The sequence below is a fragment of the Bubalus bubalis genome, chromosome 11, assembly GCF_019923935.1.
Source record: "Bubalus bubalis isolate 160015118507 breed Murrah chromosome 11, NDDB_SH_1, whole genome shotgun sequence".
NCBI lineage: Eukaryota > Metazoa > Chordata > Mammalia > Artiodactyla > Bovidae > Bubalus > Bubalus bubalis.
In genome coordinates, this window is record NC_059167.1 from 1,695,214 (window position 1) to 1,717,367 (window position 22,154).

Consider the following 22,154-nt stretch of genomic DNA (forward strand, 5'->3'; position numbering starts at 1 on the left):
GGTTTTTAAAATTAAGATATCATTGACATGATGTTATGTCCGTTTGAGGTGCACGTGGGTTGATGTGATTCATTTACATATTGTGATATGACTCCCTCTGTAGCATCAGTTCGTCCCTCTATCTGGTCACTTGAAGATCATTTCTTTTTTGTGGTGAGGACAGTTAAGATTTAGTATTAGCAAATTTGGAGTTTATAATATGATATTTTATAGTTTTTGTTGCTATTAAAATGGTAGCTTTTTGAAATTGTTTTTTAAACTGCTTATAGAAACAATTAAATAGAAATGTTATTGATTTATATATATATAGATCTTATAACCAGCAACCTTGTTAAGTTTATCTGTAGATTTTTGAAGGTATTTCTAAGAAGATTCTGATACCAGTGGAAAATAGTAACATTTGCCTCCTTTCCAGTCTCATGTCTTTAATTTCTTTTTCTGGACTTGCTAAGCTGGCTAGTACTTCCACTAGGGATAGTGTCTTGTTCCCAAACTCAGGGAGTGAGGCTGCTGCTGCTGCTGCTGCTAAGTTGCTTCAGTCGTGTCCGACTCTGTGCGACACCATAGACGGCAGCCCACCAGGCTCCCCCGTCCCTGGGATTCTCCAGGCAAGAACACTGGCATGGGTTGCCATTTCCTTCTCCAATGCATGAAAGTGAAAAGTGAACGTGAAGTCGCTCAGTCGTGTCCGACTCTTAGCGACCCCATGGACTGCAGCCCAGCAGGCTCCCCCATCCATGGGATTTTCCAGGCAAGAGCACTGGAGTGGGGTGCCATCGCCTTCTCCGAGAGAGAGAGACTACACCTAATTATATCCTGTGTCAGATTAAAGATGTTTCTCCCTAGTTTAATACAAGAGTTTCTGTCAAGAATGGGCATTAAATTTTACTACATGCTTTTTCCGTATCTATTGAGGAGATTTTTTTTTTCCCCTTTAATCTGTTAATGTGCTTAATGGCTCATATGTGTGTGTGTGTATTAATGTAAACACAATTTGGTCATGATACTATTTTTTTATACACTATTATATTCAGTTTGCTAATATTTGACCTAAGACGTGTGTGTGTGTGTGTACTATCAGTATAGGACCACATTAAAATAAATCCAAAGATTGAAATTTTTGTTCCTAACTCAAGGTTTGCTTAGATTCAGGCTACCGGTCTATGTGAGGGCAATCAGTAGCCATAACTTTTAAGAGACAGCTTATCATTTTTGAAAAGCTTTTTCTTCTTTGCTTAAGGTAACTTTCATGTTACCTTTTGGAGATAAGCTGATGTGGGAAGGTTATCCCGTGAGATGATCCGCGCTCTGCAAGCCCTGAATCTTGTCTCCTGGCCTCTTCTCCAGTGAAGCCACCGAACAGAGCCCAGGTTCAGATAGGGACCGACACCCTCAGGGCAGAAGTGGCCCTGGGGTGCTGCCGCCTCTCTGAATTTGAGCCGCCTTAAGAGTGTGGCCTGTCCCCGCTGTCTCTTTAACTCAGTGCCTTTAAGGTAGTCTTGTTTTAGTGTCTTACTTACCGTTTTTTCCAGCGCGGAAATTGATCTGACTATCCAAAAACAGAAAGTCTTCATGAATTATTAAGTACTTTTTCTCTCGAGCTTTTCTTTCTAAATTCTCTTTTCCAGATACTGATTTTTTTAGACAGAACATTAGATATATTGGGCAGAATATTGGATTTATTAAGTTTTGGGGAAGACTAAGCACTTATTTGTAAGAGATGATGAAAATATACACAATTAGTGATCCATTGCTACAGTTTAGTGATTCTGGCATCTCAGTTGTGCTGTATCTTCTCTTGCTCTTTGAAGGATATGTCTGAGTATTTCTGAGCTCTTAACGTTCTTGTCTTGAATAGCATTTAGAAAGATGTAACAGCTAAATATTTATTTTCATGGGACATAAAAGCATGTTATCAAGAAATATTGGTATAATTTAATGAACATGCTACTGAATTTCAACTTTTTAATCTTATTTATTATTTATAAAAAGAAACCAATGCAGTGCTTATTTTCATCAAGGTGTTATCTCTAAAAGTCACTTTTCGTGAATGTGACTTCCAGATTTATTAAAATACATGTTTTAACTATACTTAGACCTAATGTAAGATAATTGCTTGTAATAATCTATTTCTGAATATGTTCATGGGTCCCTAAGACCATCACCAGCTTTGTGACTCACTAGAGGAATTCAACATATGATTGTACTTTCAGCTAGAATCTGTTGCAGTGAAAGAACATGATGCAGAATCAGCAAAGGGAAAGGCATGCGGACCTTGGTCCAGGGGACCCCAGGGGCAAGCTTCTGAGGGTCCATTCTCACTGAAGTCACACGGGATGTGCTTACTTCCTCTAAGTTGTGACATCATGTGTGAAGTGTAGTCAACCAAGGAAGCTTGTCAGAGACTCAGCACCTAGGGTCTTTATTGTGGGATGATTACTTAGGCATTCTGTGAGAGGCATGTTCCAGAATTCCAGACTCACAGAAGGAAAGCAAGGGTTCAACATAAACCATACTCTTGCACAGCTGTTTCTGGCACAGTGATCCACTCTTATGACTTAGTGTTGGGCGGCGGGGCGGGGGCAACCAGGAGCCATCCTTGGAAGCAGGATGACCAAGCAGGGCTGCTGTGCTAACTCTTGTCTGCACATGGAGTTATGGCTAAATTTACTCCATGGCAAAAATAAATAAATGTTATGTTCTTTATTCATGTCATCCTCACAACAACCATTTCGGAGATGAAACTCAGAGAGGTTAAAAAACTTGTCCAAGGTCACACAGCTAATAAGTGGAAAGTCAGGATTCAAACTCAGACTTCAAAATTCATGATTTATCACTTTAGTAATTTTTTGAAACTATTTTCATTTGTCTAACCTCATGGATAAGAAGTTTTATACATTTTCACACAGCCATGATTCAAAGAAATTGTCTTCATATAACCTCTTTTAAACCACAGTGTTTTTTCATGGCTTTTAATTTTCAGGCTTGGAAAATCATTCTAATTACCACATGCAAGCCTTTCCTGATCTTACAGGCTTTCCTAAGCCTTTGTGTTTCTGAATTAGAGGATCTGAATGGTTTTTGTTTTTCCATTTTCCTAGAGAAGGCTTGTCTGGTCTTTGACCACTAATTTCAGTTCCACTATTCTTTCTGTGGTCTTCCCTGGTGGGGCAGTGGTAAAGAATCCGCCTGTCAATGCAGGAGATGCAGGTTTGATCCCTGGGCAGGGAAGATCCCCTGGAGAAGGAAACGGCAACCCACTCCAGTACTCTTGCCTGGGAAATCCTGTGGACAGAGGAGCCTGGCGGGCCACAGTCCATGGGATAACAAAGAGTCGGATATGCCTGAGTGATGAAATAGCATTCATTCTCTACCTCCCTCAGCAGAACTGCAAACAGGGAAGATCTCACTGTGCCATCGCTTTTGAACAAAAACAGGGCAGCATTTTCTGTCTTATGTCTGTCCCTGTAATTCTCATGGTGTTAACCATATTGTCTACCTCGGTATATAAGACAATGATGTAGATAATAGTCTTTAAACGCCCCGAAGATGGCCATCTGGGATATAGCTATTAACTAATAGAGTTTTCCTCTCTGTCAGTCAACTTTAGATTATTTTTTTTTTCTGGTTGAAATGAAGAGATCCACTGTTCACTATATCCATCCCCAGGAGAATACATTATAGCTTCAAGAAAAGTTTGAGTGTTAACACATGTGCTAGAATATGATACAGATGTCTAATGTCTTACTGTAATATTATTTTACTGTTCGTAGCCACCTGCTTTTTTGATCCCTGTGTAAGTTTTCTTGCTTTATTCCATAACACCTGCTCTCGAGAATATATTTACAGTGTGTTATCTTTTCTAAGTGGTTGGCACATATGTTAGGAAAAGGTTGATTTTTACTGGTGTTCAGTAAATACCTTGAGGATTCCTTGTTATTTTATTTTCAGTGTTACTTTATCTCAGGATAATACCAAAGTACTACTTTTACTGAAACATCAGGTAAGAAGTCAAGCTAGAGGACTGAGGTGTGATCCTTTCAAGAGCTCCTGGATAGGAAGCAACGTATTTTTAGTTTTATTAATAACTTTTTAAAAAGAATTGTGAAACTTTTAAATGACTACCTAATGCTGTGTCCTTTATTTCTATAGGCTTATAGAGCTCATGTCTATTTCGTTATGCTTCCTCAGTCTCACTCATCTTATTGGTCAAAACATCTGCTACCTTCTATTCAGTCTTTGCACTGAGGTTCCTTTTTCAAACATTGCAACCTCAGAGAGGCCTATTGTATCCTAAGTGGCTTCAGCTTATCCCTCCTTCCCCCAACAGTAAATCTCTGCTGCTGCTGCGGCTAAGTCGCTTCAGTCATGTCCAACTCTGTGTGACCCCATAGACGGCAGCCCACCAGGCTCCCCCGTCCCTGGGATTCTCCAGGCAAGAACACTGGAGTGGGTTGCCATTTCCTTCTCCAGTGCATGAAAGTGAAAAGTGAAAGTGAAGTCGCTCAGTCATGTCCGACTCTTAGCGACCCCATGGACTGCAGCCTACCAGGTTCCTCCATCCATGGGATTTTACAGGCAAGAGTACTGGAGTGGGGTGCCATTGCCTTCTCCGAATAAATCTGTACCACCCGTTTAATATCACTCATGATACTAATCTCTGAGACCGTCGCTTTTCTTGGTTCGCTCACTGTCTCTTTCTCCCCCTTGACTGTAAAGCTCCATGAGGGCAGTGTTGTCTCTCGTCTGTCTTGACTACCTCTGGATGTTCAAGTTACTGCAAAGTATGTGGTCATTTAGTTCTTGTCTGATGAATCACATGATTAATTTATTAAAGATGGGCTTTCCAGGTGGTGCTAGTGGTAAAGAAGCCAACTGCCAGTGCAGGAGACACAAGAGATGCGGGTTCAGTCCCTGCGTTGGGAAGATCCCCTGGAGAAAGAACTGGCAGCCCACTCCAGTATTCTTGCCTGGAGACTCCCAAGGATGGGGGAGCATGGGGGGCTACAGTCCACGGGGTCGCAAAGAGTAGGATGCACTGAAGCAAGAGCACACACCACGCACAGAAAAGTGAGCGATTGGTGTTCGACGTGACGTTCAGTCTTTACCTACTCGTGTGCATCAGATTTTCTTTGCGTTTCTTGGAACTTGAGGAGGATATCCAGACCGACCTTGGATTTAGGTTCCAGTGATTAACTAACTAAAAAGTTAATAATGTGTATATTTAATCTCTAAGCTTAATCACCCTTTCTGATTCTTCGGACCTGAAGATTCTGTATCTGGTATAAATCATGACAAAGAACTCTTGCCAAGTTTCAGGATACCAAATACATACTTTTTGTGTGTCTATTGGAAATACTGTAAACACAGAGAAGCATAGATAGGAATATAATGTAACGCTTGCAATCCAGCTACTTAGTTTTCTTCAGTCTACTTTTGCCATGTTTGCCAGATTTTTTTAAAGAAATATATTACACGAAGAGTTGAAAACCCTTATGCATCCTTCCCTGATTCCTTAACCTTTCTTTCTAGAGAGAACCATGCGATCTATATTTTGGTTATTTGTCAATCTTGTGCATGTTTTAATACAATTGCATAGATATTTATTCCTAAACAATTCATTATCTTGGTTTGCATGTTTTCAAATGTTTCATGCATAATATCATAGTATGTGTAATCATGACCTTGATTTTTTTCACTCAACATCAAGTTTTGGAAATTCATCCATAATGATGCATCTTATCAATGAGCTGTAATATCTCATTTATTGTCATTGCTACATGTAATCCCACTGAAAGGCAGTTCTTCACTGTGCTTATCTGTTTGCGAGTGGCTGGGCACTGAATCACCCACTCCAGTGGTCCTGCCTGGAGAATCCCAGGGACAGAGGAGCCTGGTGGGCTGCCAGAGTCTATGGGGTCGCACAGAGTCGGACACGACTGACGCGACTTAGCAGCAGCAGCAGCAGCAGGGCACTGAACCTGTTCTCAGCGCCTCGTTGTTGGTGCTGATGGTGCCGCGGGTGCTCTTGTGTCTTTCTGTCTGTGCTGACGCGCAGGGGTCTCTGCAGAGCAGTGTCTTACAGTCTCTTTTACCTTCTTGCATCAGAGACAACAGGAGCCTTTGCAAAGCACCTTTCAGTGAACAGGCAGCTTGCTTCTGGTTGAAGGCAGACAGCCTGCCTGCCCAAGGGACTCTGGGGCTCAGTCTTGCCACACCTGCCAACCATCTGTGGCAGAGTTTGGGGAAGCTGTCTTCTGGAGCAGGAGTCTTTGTAGTTCTCTAAAAGTATTCTTTAAAACTGTGCATTTCCTTGTGCATGTTTAGATTGATGCTAAAACTTGTCAAAGTAAGTTTAATGGTTGCAAAGCATATAATTTCCAGTGTATTGCAAACACTGACATTTAAAAATAAAACTGTTATGTCACTCTTAAATGTATTTATTGAGTACATACTACAGTGATTTGACACTCATCATTTTTCTTTCAAAAATGTGTGAACAAAAAAAAAAAAAAGAAAAGAAAAAATGTGTGAACAAGCATTTAAAATTATGTGAAAATGTTCTTTACCAATTTGAAATTTTACATCCTTCCTTTCTGAACTCATATTTCAATTTTTCTTCCCCCCCTATGTTTCTGCCTTCAGTTCAGTTCAGTCCCTCAGTCACGTCCAGCTCTTTGTGACCCCATGGACTGCAGCACATCAGGCTTCCCTGTCCTTCACCAACTCCCAGAGCTTGCTCAAATTCATGTACATCGAGTCAGTGATGCCATTCAGCCATCTCATTAGGAAGTTTCTCCCTAAAGAAATATTTTTTTTCATCTTTTTGGCTTTCACTGCTAGTACTGTAAAGTCAGGTTTATTAAGATGCAGTTTACAGATCATAGAATTGTCCACTAATAGACGTATTATGGTCTTATGGTTTTGATAAACGTATGCAGTTGTGTAACCAACACCATAATCGACATATAAAATATTTCTATTCCTTTCAATTCCCTCCCTACACTCCCGGTCTCTGGTACCACTGATTATTATTATTATTGTCCCTATGCTATCGTCTTTTCCAGAATGCCATGTAAATGGAATCATACAATTTGTAATCTTCTGTATTGGGCTTCTTTCCCTCAATGTAATGGATGCAAAACTCATCCATGTCATTGCACAGATCAGGTTAAACCATCGGTCACATCCTGTTGTGCGGAGGCACCAGTTTTATCTGTTCGTGGACATTGCCTCGTTTCCAGTTGGAGTGACTCTGAATGTCGCTGCTGTGTAGACATTTGTGTTCAGGTTTTTATTTGGATATTTACCCCCATTTCTTTTGAGTCAATAAGTGTGATTTCTGAGCCACATGATGGGTGTATGTTTGATCTTATAAAGAGACTGGGAAGCTTTTTCTGAATTCACTTTGCTATCCCCATTCCCACAGGCAGAAGATGGGACTCCAGCTGCTGTCCACTGGCGCTAGCACGTGGCGTTATTAATTTTTGTTTTGTTTTTTTTAGCCATTTCTAATAGGTGTATGGTGGTATCTCATTGTGCTTTTAATTCGTGCTTCCCTAATGACTGAGGACTCAAACAACGGTTTCTTGTCCTGTTTGCCATCCACGCCTTTGTAATGCAGGATCTGTTCAAACCTTTGCTTGTATTTTAATATTCTTTTTAAACTACTGAGTTGTGAGAGATTTCTACGTATTCCAGATGCAAGTCCCAGCCTGTGACTTTCATTTTCATTTTCTTTTAAAGACAGAAGTTCTTTATTTTGTTGAGATCCAATTTGTCAGTTTTTTAGGATTCACGCTTTTTTTGGTCTTATTCTTTGCCTAATACAAGCATGATGGTTAGTTTTAAGTGTGACCCTGGCTAGACTGTGGTATCCAGTTTTTCATCAGACACCAGTCTAGCTGTTGCTGTGAAGATATTTTTAAGATGTGATTAATGTTTAATTAATTTAATTGGGGCTTCTCTGGTGGTTCAGCAGTAAAAATCCACCTGAATACAGGAGAGGTATTTGATCCCTGGGTCAGGAAGATCCCCTGGAGAAGGAATGGCAACCCACTCCAGTATTCTTGCCTGGTAAATCCCATGGACAGAGGAGCCTGGCAGGCTGCAGTCTATGGGGTTGCAAAAGAGCTGGGCATGACTTAGCGACTATACGACATAGTTAAATGGTGGCCTTTGAGTAAAGTAATTACCCTTCCTAATGTGGGTGGGCCTCACCTAACCAGTTAATGTCTATAAGAAAAAGACTGAGATTCCTTGAGTAAGAAGGAATTCTGCCTCTAGACTGAATTCAGACTTGAGAGACTGTAATTTCAACTCTTCCCTGACTCTCTGTTATTTTTCCTTGATCTTTATACTTGTCTATCTTTGTGCCAATACCACACTCTCTTAATTATATGATTTTATCTTGAGAGTCCTTTGGACTGCAAGGAGATCCAACCAGTCCATTCTAAAGGAGATCAGTCCTGGGTGTTCATTGGAAGGACTGATGCTAAAGCTGAAACTCCAATACTTTGGCCACCTCATGAGAAGAGTTGACTCATTGGAAAAGACTGATGCTGGGAGGGATTGGGGGCAGGAGGAGAAGGGGAAGACAGAGGATGAGATGGCTGGATGGCATCACCGACTCAATGGACATGAGTTTGAGTAAACTCCGGGGGATGGTGATGGACAGGGAGGCCTGGCGTGCTGCAATTCATGGGGTCACAAAGAGTCAGACACGACTGAGCGACTGAACTGAACTGAACTGATAAGTCCTGATATCCAGTAGTATAAGTCCTAGAGCCTTAGGATTTCTTCAAAATTGTCTTGACTGTCCTAAACTCAGTGTGGTGCCTTATAAAATTTCAAGCTCACATTCTTAACCACCATTTTACTGCTCTATAAGTTTTATTAGCTTTCATTTTAATGAAATAGTCAAGACAGCGAAGCCAACTGACCCCCAAGCCTGTATTCTTGATAACTACGCTTACTGCCTCTAGGCCAGAGTTAAAGACGGACATCACTGGTATATTTTTATCACTTGTTTTCATTTTTATGTTTTTATCATTTTTAAAACATTTTCCAGCTTATTATTTTGTTTCCACTATTAATTTTCAACTTATTATAAACCACCTTCAGTGGAAAAAATGGGAGTGAATTCCCAGTTTAGGATCAGTGTGAGATACGGAAGGACTGACCGAGGTGTCAGTTACTGTGAGCCCGTTCACTGACTGTGCGGTCTGTTACTCTAGAGAAAGGAGTCTTAGAGGTAAATGCTCAGAAGGCCGTACTTGCAGAGCTCAGATTAAATAGAACTAGAAAAGTATTAATAGGTCAGATGTGAAAGAGGATATACTAATATTAATATGTACACCCAAACATATCTCTGACATGTCTGATAGAGCAACTTTGTTTTAGAGAGTTTATCCATAATGAATCTTGCTTAAACTTGCTCTGTAACATCCCTGTATTATAATAGAAGAATCCTCACTTCTTTCTTTTTATAATTAGAAAACACAAGACCTTATAAGGTTATGCTCAGAGTCAGTCAAGCTGAATATCAGGTAATCCTATGTCATAAACCCATTCACCCCATACTTAGAAATCATTGTCTCCAAGAATGATAGGAACAGGTCTATATGAGCCTGGCAGTACACGGCAGCCTACAAGTGGGCTTGGTTTGGCGAAGGCAGAGTGTGCACTTAGTGTTCTCGTGTGTGTAACAGAAAATCATGGATACATGTAAGTAATTGATATGTGTTTAGTGTTTTGTTTCTTGGTTTTCTGGGGGAACTTTTTGTTTTGGGCAGCTTACCATAGCTAAATAAATTAAATGCAGTGTAGCTCATTGAAAAACACAACAAATATAAGCTGGGTAAGTGGAGGTTTCATAGAATTATACCATAATCAGTATTATACTTGCTAAAGTATCAGTAAGACAAGGAAGAGGGCAGAACAGGTGCTGTGGTCCTGAAAAAATCAATGCCAACATCTGGAACAGAAAAGCTGATTAAAGGAAAAAAGCAAGAAATGACCTAAATGTCATAAAAGAAGAGGTACGTTTCTAATGTCTTTAAATACAAAGGAAGAAGCAGGACAGAGTAGACTAAAGGAAAAACAGTCGTATAATATGAGCCTGTCCACCAGAGCTCAACAAAAACAATGCAAAGTAGAAGAACACGGGGCTAAATACTGAAAACAATAGCGACTGAGTTCTGATCAAAGGACAGGAAGGTGGGGGAACGTATTTTGGCAAAAAGAAAAGTCAAAAGAAAGCAGAAAGTACAGTTTAGGTCAATTCCAATGAGGTAAAGGAATAGAGGAAAATAATACCAATAGACCACGTTCTCAGAAAATGAATGTATACCCTGATGTTATGCACATTGCTTAGCAACAAGCAATTAAAAAAAAAATGAAAAAAGAAGTACAAAAAGCAATTAAAGAGACATATGCCTTGTAAAGTAATCAGGTACAAGGTGAAAATGAGACAAGCCAAGATGAAAAGTGAATTTAGACCTTAAAGAAGGTTAAAATAATATTCACATTTGTTAACTGTCTCTTAGGTCAGTTTTAAAAAACAGACACTGGCTTGTAATAACCATTAAATAAAATAATTGTCCAAAGTAGACCTATTGATGCTATCAGAAATGTTCTCCATACTATTTGTGTAAACATTGAAAATAGATTTAGATATTCATATGGTTTAATATTTTAAGAAAGTATATTTTAATTCAGTATGATAAAAACAAATCTGTGAAAATGATTACTTAAAAATATGATTTAGGAAGGCATTTGGCAATGATTTCCATCTTTCATTTTCTTATTTTGGATATAAGTTGTTGCTTTGTACATATTTAATACTTTATTTAAAATATTTAGAATAGCAGGTAGCATCCAACATGTTTGTAAAGTTCAAAAGCACCTTTATGTAAATAATAGCTTCTAAAGGCCAGTAGACGCATTTCAAAATAAGCAAATAAATCGATTCCGCCCATTCTCAACAGTGAAAATAGAATGCATTTCAATATATAAATTTAGATTTGACCTTGTAAACACTGAAAGCATTATAAACCTCAAATACCACAGTTACCACAGAATTCATCTGGAGAAAACTACTGTCTCAAAATATTCTTCAGAGTCTGTCTGAACTGCAAACTAGAATTTTCCTTCTCTCTTTTGAGAGTCTCAGGTTGTTTTCCTCTGACCTGTGTAGGCTGAGCGCTAAAGAATTGATGCTTTTGAACTGTGGTGTTGGAGAAGACTCTTGAGAGTCCCTTGGACTGCAAGGAGATCCAACCAGTCCATCCTAAAGGAGATCAGTCCTGGGTGTTCTTTGGAAGGAATGATGCTAAAGCTGAACCTCCAGTACTTTGGCCACCTCATGCGAAGAGTTGACTCATTTGAAAAGACCCTGATGCTGGGAAAGATTGAGGGCAGGAGGAGAAGGGGACGACAGAGGATGAGATGGCTAGCTAGTATCACAGACTCAGTGGATGTGAGTCTGAGCATACTCTGGGAGATGGTGATGGACGGGAGCCTGGCGTGCTGCAGTCTACGGGGTCGCAAAGTAGGAACAACTGAGCGACTGAGCAACAAGGTAGTAAGTGACCAGCATCGCGGCAGTGCAGTCCGCATCTCCCACAGTCTTGGAGAGAAAGCACGGACTTCATTACAAATGTAGAAACAATTGAACAAAAAATGATAATGATCAGTCTCTTCATTACTGAGTTTTGGGACCTGAATGTCATTACTCATGATACAGTGTAGCAACTTTCTGTGAATTAGAATTTTTCCTGCTCACTATTTTGGGAATGATCAGTTGAAGTACACAGTGGGTTCTCAAAATAGTTACTCAGTGACTTACTATATAAAGGGTGCCTTTTGAGTCCCTGATGGCTCAGTTGGTAAAGAATCCGCCTGCAATGCACAAGATCGTGGTTTGATTCCTGGGTCAGGAAGATCCACTGGAGAAGGGAAAGGCTACCCAGTCAAGTCTCTTCAAAACTCTGCAGTGCCTTCCGATTTTATATATATTTGTTGTTGTTGTTTATTGTGCTTTTTGTTTGTCTTCAGCCATGTGGCCCAGAATGCAGGATCTTAATTCACCGACAAGGAATCAAACCCGTGCCCCATGCAGGGAAAGCATAGAGCCCTAACCCCTGGACCTCCAGGAATCCTCTGATTGCACAATTAGATCAAACTCAGTTCAGTCACTTCAGTTGCTCAGTCGTGTCCGACTCTTTGCAACCCTGTGGACTGCAGCATGCCAGGCCTCCCTGTCCATCACCAACTCCCAGAGTTTACTCAAACTCATGTCCATCGAGTCGGTGATGCCCTCCAACCATCTCATCCTCTGTCGTCCCCTTCTCCTGCCCTTAATCTTTCCCAGCATCAGGGTCTTTTCAAATGAGTCAGCTCTTTGCATCAGGTGGCCAAAGTATTGGAGCTTCAGCTTCAGCATTAATCCTTCCAGTGAACAGTCAGGACTGATTTCCTTTAGGATGGACTGGTTGGATCTCCTTGCAGTCCAAGGGACTCTCAAGAGTCATTTCCAACACCACAGTTCAAGACCATCAATTCTTCGGCACTCAGCTTTCTTTATAGTCCAACTCTCACATCCATACATGACCACTGGAAAAAACCATAGCCTTGACTAGATGGACCTTTGTTGGCAAAGTAATGTCTCTGCTTTTCAATATGCTATCTAGGTTGGTCATAACTTTTCTTCCAAGAAGTAAGCGTCTTTTAATTTCATGGCTGCAGTCACCATCTGCAGTGATTTTGGAGCCCCCCAAAATAAAGTCTGACACTGTTTCCAATGTTTCCCCATCTATTTCCCATGAAGTGATGGGACCGGATGCCATGATCTTAGTTTTCTGAATGTTGAACTTTAAGCCAACTTTTTCACTCTCCTCTTTCACTTTCATCAAGAGGCTCTTTAGTTCCTCTTCACTTTCTGCCATAAGGGTGGTGTCATCTGCATATCTGAGGTTATTGATATTTCCCCTGGCCATCTTGATTCCAGCTTGTGCTTCATCCAGCACATCCGGCCAGGCATGCTGCATGATGTACTCTGCATATAAATTAAATAAGCCTGCCTGCCTGCCAAGTCACTTCAGTCGTGTCCGACTCTTTGTGACCCCATGGGGTTCTCCAGGCAAGAACACTAAACTGGGTTGCCACTTCCTCCTCCCTGGTAAATAAGCAGGGGGACAGTCTACAGCCCGACGGCCTCCTTTCCCGGGTTTGTATAAGTCAGTTCCATTCTGGTTCTAACTGTTGCTTCCTGACCTGCACACAGGTTTCTCAGGAGATGGGTGAGGTGGCCTGGTTAACCCTACCTCCCTTTGTTTTACCAGCTTTAACTCATCTCAGACTTCATGTAGTTAACACATTCGCAGGATGGTTTAGCTTCAGAGTGACCAGGAGGAAATGCAACAGATAGCAAGAGTACAAACTGAGAGAAAACTGTTACTATATGAAAAAGCCTCTCATTCATGTGAATGTAATGGGGGAAAAACGTGTTAAATGTAAGTAAACATGTAATATGTGCAATGTAAGACTTTTCTCATCCTGCGGAGCCCCTAAACCTTTCTTAAAGGACAGTGAGGAAATATACATCTTCCTCAACACCTGGGGACCCAGCTCATCAAGTTGGTCACTTCCTAAAGCCTTCCTGAGTCTGGAGCCGCGTCCACAGGCCTGTCAGGAAGCCCTTGCCCCGGCAGTCTCTGGTCTTCGGCCCTAGACACACAGTAACAGGGCAGCTTCGGCCTGGCCTTTCTGAAAAATAAGTACAAATGGCAGGAAGTGCAGGCTGTGAGCCGCCAGTGCGTTAGCTGTGACCCTGGGAGAGCTGATGGGTCGGGAGGAAAGGTGTAAATTGCAGGATAATATCAAGGGGAGGTCAGGCTGTTAGTAATTCAGGGAATGTGATGGACTTAAAGAAAAGGCATGAATTACGGGGTAATATAAAGCAGAGGTCAGTACATTAGTAACACGAGAAAACTGGCAGCTTTGGGAAGAAAAGGTGCAAACCGTGGGATAGTGTAAAGCAGGCGCTTCAGTGTACAGACGTGCTTACATCTGGTCAAGGAGGCACGCTGGCCGTACCGACCATGGCCAGAAGCTTCAGGATTTTTGTCCTTCCATTTCGCAGCAGATCTTTATGTCTTTTAGAGTTATTAACTAGATTCCAAGTGAATATTGCAGAGAAGAATTATTATGCTTGTTTAGTACAGAAAAAACTGAGTCAGAAAGATTCCCTCAAAACCTCTGAATGCGTGAACCTGTAAAGCACATACTTGTCAGCTCTAATAAATGCGTATCTTTGCGGGGGACACAGTCCTGCACGTCGTCACACATTCTTCACAAGGCTCTGTCACTTCTGGGTTCAAGATGGAATTTAAAACAATCATGCCGTTTAAAACATTTTAAATAAAATTTTTAGTTGACGTATGACAGATAATGATAGACCGCGGGAACTCCTGGACCTCTCTCGTTTCTGCACATCTTATGAGTAAGGCACTGACTGCCTTTTGCCCCACAGTCCCTTTTCAAGAATGTTTATATAGCGAGCATCCTTGGAAGATGCAGTCAGTGTTTCTTCCCAGAACAAAAGGCAGGCATGCTTACCAGCCATCCTAAAAGGCCCGGGCTCTGCAAGCTCAAGGCCCCGCCTCTGGGATGCGGCTCTTTACGTGCGTAGCCACCTCTCCGAGCCCATCCACATCGCATCCCCCCACAGAACCCAGAGGTTCGGAAGGCGATGCAAATGCACGACGCTCGCGCTGCTTGCTGCGCTGTAAATTGTGCGCCCTCTGCCTCCGAGCCGGGAGACCTGCACCTTCTGCCGGCATCCGTGAGACCGATGGGCTGCTTTGCTAGCTTGCAGTGAGACTGAACGCTCAGGTCCTTCACAGTTCTTAAGGGTTTCATCAGTGAGGATGGGACGCTCACAATGACACGGCTTTCTGGAAAAATGATTCGGAAATCACGGTTCTTAACAGAAGTTTAAGCAAGTCCGGGGGACTCGGTAGCGGATATGCTGACCAAGTTACAGTCACCCAGGCAGCTGAGCGGTCTCTGCTTTGGTCCTTGTCAATGAGGAGCTGTTAGGAAGGTAGTTGCCGTGGATTCATACACAGCTGTCCAGAGACGTCTGGGTTGCGCTTCCTCTTCTTCAGGCGGAGGGTTTCCCCACCAATACGGCGGGCAGCCTCAAGTCCCCATCGTACACGCTAGAAATGACGAGTACACCGGCTCCTATTGAATGGGCAGAGAGTTCTACCCCGTTTCAGATAATGAAGGAAATTTTGTGACCGCTGCGGGCAGATTCCAGGAGAATCCTCAGGACTTTGGCCGAGTCTCCAGGGAGATGAAGGCACGTGATGCCTGCGAAGGAAGAAAGACAAGAGCTGAGCCGTCCTAGGCTCTATGGCGCCCACTTCAGATCCGTTTGGAGGGACAGGTCTCCAAGCTTTTGCAGTGTTTGTGCAAACTAAATAATATTCTCTTGAGGGTCCATCTTGGGAAAAGAAAAAGTTGAAAGACAAGGGAACGATACATTTGAAGTTTAAGAGAGCGGCCGCTTCTGAAGGCAAGCACAGGGCTGAGATCGGGAGGGCGGATGCAGGTACCACAGTAATACTGGCCGTTAGTTCTCTAGTTCTTGGATGGGAGTCGGCTCGTAGGTTTCGGTTTCATTATCAAGCTTCATGAGGCAGCTGTTTGTGAACATATATTCACTCTTTTGTGTGTATCAACTATTACATAATAAATTTTTGTGACCAGGTTAGGGAATTTTAGTTTATAATTAATACTGTTGGATTGCTGTGAATGACATAGCATCTGGTAGATTCCTATATGGATTTCAGTAGAGTACAGGATAGTGTCTTTCCCTGAGAGTGCTACCACATCGAACAGGAAAATGGGGCATCTACACTTGTGCAGGAAATACTAGAGAGGCTCCGTGTTGGACCTTCTTAGATAGTGAGGATATCGTGACGTTTTTGCAAATGAAGTACTCTCATATTTGCCTAAGCTAAGATCAATTTCTGCTGGATCATCGAAAAAGCAAGAGAGTTCCAGAAAAACATCGATTTCTGCTTTATTGACTATGCCAAAGCCTTTGACTGTGTGGATCACAAGAAACTGTGGAAAATTCTGAAAGAGATGGGAATACCAGACCACCTGACCTGCCTCTTGAGAAACCTGTATGCAGGTCAGGAAGCAACAGTTAGAACTGGACATGGAACAACAGACTGATTCCAAATAGGAAAAGGAGTAAGTCAAGGCTGTATATTGTCACCCTGCTTATTTAACTTCTATGCAGAGTACATCATGAGAAACGCTGGGCTGGATGAAGCACAGGCTGGAATCAAGATTGCCGGGAGAAATATCGATAACCTCAGATATGCAGATGACACCACCCTTATGGCAGAAAGTGAAAAGGAACTCAAAAGCCTCTTGAGGAAAGTCAAAGAGGAGAGTGAAAAAGTTGGCTTAAAGCTCAACATTCAGAAAATGAAGATCATGGCATCTGGTCCCATCATTACATGGGAAATAGATGGGGAAACAGTGGAAACAGTGTCAGACTTTATCTTTTTGGGCTCCAAAATGACTGCAGATGGTGATTGCAGCCATGAAATTAAAAGACGCTTACTCCTTGGAAGGAAAGTTATGACCAACCTAGACAGCATATTGTGGAGAAGGCAATGGCACCCCACTCCAATACTCTTGCCTGGAAAATCCCATGGATGGAGGAGCCTGATAGGCTGCAGTCCATGGGGTCGCTAAGAGTCAGACATGACTGAGCGACTTCACTTTCACTTTTCACTTTCATGCATTGGAGAAGGAAATGGCAACCCACTCCAGTGTTCTTGCCTGGAGAGTCCCAGGGATGGGGGAGCCTGGTGGGCTGCCGTCTATGGGGTCACACAGAGTCGGACACGACTGAGGCAACTTAGCAGACAGCATATTGAAAAGCAGAGACATTACTTTGCCAACAAAGGTCCGTCTAGTCAAGGCTATGGTTTTTCTATTGGTCATGTATGGATGTGAGAGTTGGACTGTGAAGAAAGCTGAGTGCCGAAGAACTGATGCTTTTGAACTGTGGTGTTGGAGAAGACTCTTGAGAGTCCCCAACCAGTCCATTCTAAAGGAGATCAGCCCTGGGATTTCTTTGGAAGGAACGATGCTAAAGCTGAAACTCCAGTACTTTGGCCACCTCATGCGAAGAGTTGACTCATTGGAAAAGACTCTGATGCTGGGAAGGATTGGGGGCAGGAGGAGAAGGGGACGATAGAGGATGAGATGGCTAGATGGCATCACTGACTTGATGGACATGAGTTTGAGTGAACTCCGGGAGTTGGTGATGGACAGGGAGGCCTGGTGTGCTGCGCTTCATGGAGTCGCAAAGAGTCGAACACGACGGAGCGACTGAACTGAACTGAACTGAAGATCAATTAAGAGTTATTTCTAGATTCTGTTCTTTTTCATTGCTCCTAAAAGCAGACTGTAAATGTTTTATATATTTATGGTGCTAAGGGGGCATTATCCAGGCATTTGAAAAATTTAGGAAAATGTTCTAGGTACTCTACCCACTTCTCTGTCCCAGGAGAATGGAGAAGTCTTATTTCCCTTCCTAACTCTGTCTTCTTTCTAGGAGAGAGAGAGAGAGAGAGAGAGAGAGAGAGAGACTCTGATTCTGGGAGCTCTCCAGCCCCTCCGGGTGTGGGAGGACAGCAGCTCCTCGGTCCAGCTGACCTTGAGAGTTAAGACACTAGATTCTTTGCGAGGTCACCCTTAGGGTGCTGTCCTCATACTACTGCTAAAGATTTTTATCACCCACTGGAGACTAAACGCTTTTCATGCTTTGTTTCATTTACTCTTTCCAGCACACCCAGGGTGGCTGTTATCATCACCTCCGTTTTATATTTGTTTGTTTGTTTGTTTGGCTGCGCTGGGCCTTGAGAGTCCCTTGGACTGCAAGGAGATCCAACCAGTCCATCCTAAAGGAAATCAACCCTGAATATTCATTGGAAGGACTGATGCTGAAGCTGAAGCTCCATTACTTTGGCCACCTGATGCAAAGAGCCAACTCATTGGAAAAGACCCTGATGCTTGGAAAGATTGAGGACAGGAAGAGAAGGGGCTGACAGAGGCTGAGATGGTTGGATGGCATCACTGACTCAATGGACTTGAATTTGAGCAAACTCCAGGAGACAGTGAAGGAGAGGGAAGCCTGGCGTGCTGCAGTCCATGGCGTAGTTCTAGCCAGAAGGCAAAGTCTGTTCTGCAGACTCTACAGCTCATGCTTTTAGCAATGCTACAGCCTTGTCATCTCATCCCTTAATTCTAACAGTAACATGGGGGTGTAAGGAACTTTTTTCCATCATGAACACCAGAAGTTATGTAGTGGGGACAAGTGGGCAAGCTCTGTGACCTCCAGGCAGGATGGGGACTCCCAGGCTGAGATCCTGTTACTCCTGTTTCTAGAGAATTTTATACTTTTCCTTCTTATCAAAAGCTTGTTTTGATCTGGGTAGTTAATATTATTGGATAAGTTGGAGTTAACTTTTCTAAAGTGTGAGGAGGAGGGACAAGCACCTCGGAGATGTTTTTATTTTGCTAAACATGGTGACATTTCTTTCACCTGTGTGCTTTTGTTTCTATGAGAAAGCGAGCAGGGTGCGAACTGTGCTTCTGTCTCTGGTCTTCTCGTGAAAGCCACGCATGCCATTTTCCTCCTGATCTATAATTGGTCCCTAGGAGGGAAGTAAATTACTTGACTCAAAACCAGGCTTCAAAGGCAGAGTTTGAAGTGTCTTTCTTTATCCTGAGCTTGCAGATTTGTCTTTAGTCGGCTACTGAGAAAAATAAACAAACAAATACTTTAATCTGACTTACAGAGCACTTAAAACAAGGAAGGCGGCAGAAAAGAAGCAGGAGGCACCTCCCGGGGGGACGCCCCAGGCCGGCAGCATCTGGAAGGCAAGTGCTGCTGCTTGAGACGGGGGAGAGCCCCAGGGGAGTGTCTGCAGGACAGCGTTTGGCAGAAGGTTCGTGCCGCGGCTCTGTGGGGACTTTTGTCTCCACCTGTTCCTGTTGTTGTCTAGTCGCTAAGTCATGTCCAGCTCTTTGCGACCTCGTGGACTGTAGCCCGCCAGGCTCCTCTGTTGACATGTACTTATCCGCACCTTATTTTGGTGGGAAAGACCATGAGTGTTAGTTGCTCAGTTGTATGCGACTCTCTGCGACCCCATGGACTGTAGCCCGCCAGGCTCCTCTGTCCATGGGATTCTCCAGGCTAGAATACTGGAGTGGATTGCCATGTCCTATAGTACAGCCACCGGAAAGCCACCCAGGGAATCTCTCTAGAAGGAAAGGAAGGTTCAAGACCACAGGTGGGGGGTGCCCTTCATTTATGAGCTTAATGTAAGCCACTCTGCTTAGATAAGTGGGTGAGAGGTTCTGGGCTTCCCTCTGCGGTCCTGGGACCCTCCTCAACCAGTGATGAGGCCCAGGAATACCTGCTCATCCACGGACCAGTCAGCGCAGGCGAGGTGCTCGCACCCCGCTGCTTGGCCGAGCTCACCCCAGAGCCGTGGGAATGGGTGGGGTCTTCTCCTCCCAAGTCACGGGGATCCTTGATAACAGCCATGGGGGCGGGTCTGGGGTTTCTAGGGAAACTAAACAGTGCCAGCAGCATAGGGGTATTTATGTCTTAAACCTCACACCTCCTTACAGAACCTTATCAGTAAGAGAGCGGGAGTGCATTACTTTCAGAGTCGACGGTGAGGCCGTCTTGAGTCCCTGAAGCCTGTGTCCCCACACCAGCCTTCCCCTGACACACTCGGGTGGCCACCAGTCTGCTCGTAGCTCTCAGGTTACCCCGTGGTGTTTGTCTCTGACACTTCCGTGCCGTTGGAGAGTCTGATTTTTTTAATATATATTTATTTATTATTTATTTGGCTGGACCAGGTCTTCCTTGGAACATGAGGGGTCTTCGCTCTTCATCGTGGCACTCATGGTCTTTGGTTGAGGCAGGCAGACTCTCAGCTGCGGCGTGTGGGGTCCGGATAGTTCCATGATTAGCCACTGAACCCCGGCCCCTGTGTCAGGAGCACAGAGGCTTAGCCACTGGGCCACCTGGAGAGCCCCAGATCTGAAGTTTAAGTAGGCTAAGTGTGGGGGTGTGGTAGGTGGAATTCAAAAAAGGTGTAGATCCTATTTGTTTAGGATAGTTATGCATTATTTAAAACTTATTTAAAACTTTGAACAGTGTTCCTCACTGACATATTAGAATGACTGTATCAACAGGAGTTTGGTAGAGGGGAATGGCAAACAGGGGCTGCTGCTGCTGCCGCCAAGTCGCTTCAGTCGTGTCCGACTCTGTGCGACCCCATAGACGGCAGCCCTCCAGGCTCCACCGTCCCTGGGATTCTCCAGGCAAGAACACCGGAGTGGGTTGTCATTTCGTTCCCTAATGCATGAAAGTTAAGAGTGAAAGTGAAGTCGCTCAGTCGTGTCTGACTCTTACGACCCCATGGACTGCAGCCCACCAGGCTCCTCCATCCATGGGATTTTCCAGGAAAGAGTACTGGAGTGGGGTGCCATTGCCTTCTCCGAAACAAGGGTTAATGGCCAGTAAAAAGTTTCGTGATCTTTTGTTCTCTGTATATTTTATCTAAGTTTAAAGAGTTTGTTGTTGTTATTGTTTATTTGTTTACTCTCTGGTTGCGGTGCGTGGGCTTCTCATGAGTGGCTTCTCTCATGAAGCACAGGCCCCACGTGCGGACTCAGTAATCGGGGCACGTGGACTGAGTTGCTCTGCAGCATATGCGATCTTAGTTCCCTGACCAGGGATCCAAGTCATGCCCCCTGCATTGGCAGGCAGATTCTTAACCACTAGACCACCAGGGAAGTCCTCAGTTCAGTTCACTTCAGTCGCTCAGTCATGTCTGACCCTTTGTGACCCCATGGACTGCAGCACGCCAGGCCTCCCTGTCCATCACCATCTCCCGGAGTTTACTCAAAGTCATGTGCATCAAGTTGGTGATGCCATCCAACCATCTCATCCTCTGTCGTCCCCTTCTCCTCCTGCCTTCAGTCTTTCCCAGCATCAGGGTCTTTTCAAATGAGACAGTTTCGCATAGGTGGCCAAAGGATTGGTTTCAGCTTTAGCATCTGTCCTTCCAATGAATATTCAGGACTGATTTCCTTTAGGACGGACTGGTTTGATCTCCTTGCAGTCCAAGGGATTAGGGAAATCCTAAAGAGATTTTAAAATTCAGAATAAATGAATGTCCATTTTTTAAAAACGGGAATGGTTTTATTTCTTACAATTTTTACTTCTCTAAATCATACAAAGCTATATTGAATTCAGAAATCTTGGCAAATAAGGCAAAATATATAACATTAGAAAATTTTAACCCCAGGTTCTTTCTTCAAAATATTAACCAACTGCATTTTGCTAATATTCACATTAAGTAGTAATATCAAAACGAGCATTTGTGGCCACATCAACAAACATGCATCCCGTGCAGGGTGCTTCCTAGTTGCTGGGGATACAGAGGAATAGAAGGCGATCTTCCTGTCCTCAGAAACCAGCGTATGATGTATTTGGAGAAAATGACAAAAACATGGAAAATAAATAGTAGCACATTATTCACTGCCTGTTTCCACTAAGTCTAAGTGTTAGTCGCTCAGTTGTGTCTTAACTCTTTGCGACCCCGTGGACTGTAGCCCACCAGGCTCGTCTGTCCATGGGATTCTCCAGGCAAGAATACTGGAGTGGGTTGCCATTTCCTTCTCCAGGGGATTTTTCCCTACCCAGGAATTGAACCCAGGTCTCCCACATTGCAGACAGATCCTTTACCGTCTGAGCCACCAGGGAAGCCCCCTAGTTCCACTAGGTGAGATGAAATAAGCAGTTCAGAAAAGGGAGCGATTCTTCAGGGAGGGATGGTCCTGCAGAGATTGAGAGAGGCTCTGATCCTGTAAGGAAGGGGAAGACCTCACAGGTTGCCAAGTAAGTTTGCTTTTGCAGTTGCATTTTATTCCATTTCCCCTAAAATTATTATTAGAGCATACTGTTTGATTCCAAGATTTGCTTTGGTATATTACAGTTTCCTATGGAATTGCTCGGATGCTAGGAAATATTGAAG

At 43.3% G+C, this 22,154-nt stretch overlaps 1 protein-coding gene across 4 annotated transcripts in view; it reads left to right on the forward strand.

Moving 5' to 3' along the window:
- EFCAB11 (EF-hand calcium binding domain 11) overlaps window positions 1-22,154 on the forward strand; it is a 170,143-nt gene that overhangs the window by 65,482 nt on the left and 82,507 nt on the right. The window contains exon 6 of one of the 4 annotated variants that reach the window (XR_003112207.3): window positions 18,897-19,046. The exons of the other annotated variants lie outside the window; for them this stretch is intronic. The gene's annotated coding sequence lies outside the window, so the exon portion shown is untranslated. The remainder of the gene's footprint in view (window positions 1-18,896; window positions 19,047-22,154) is intronic. 4 annotated transcript variants of the gene reach the window in all.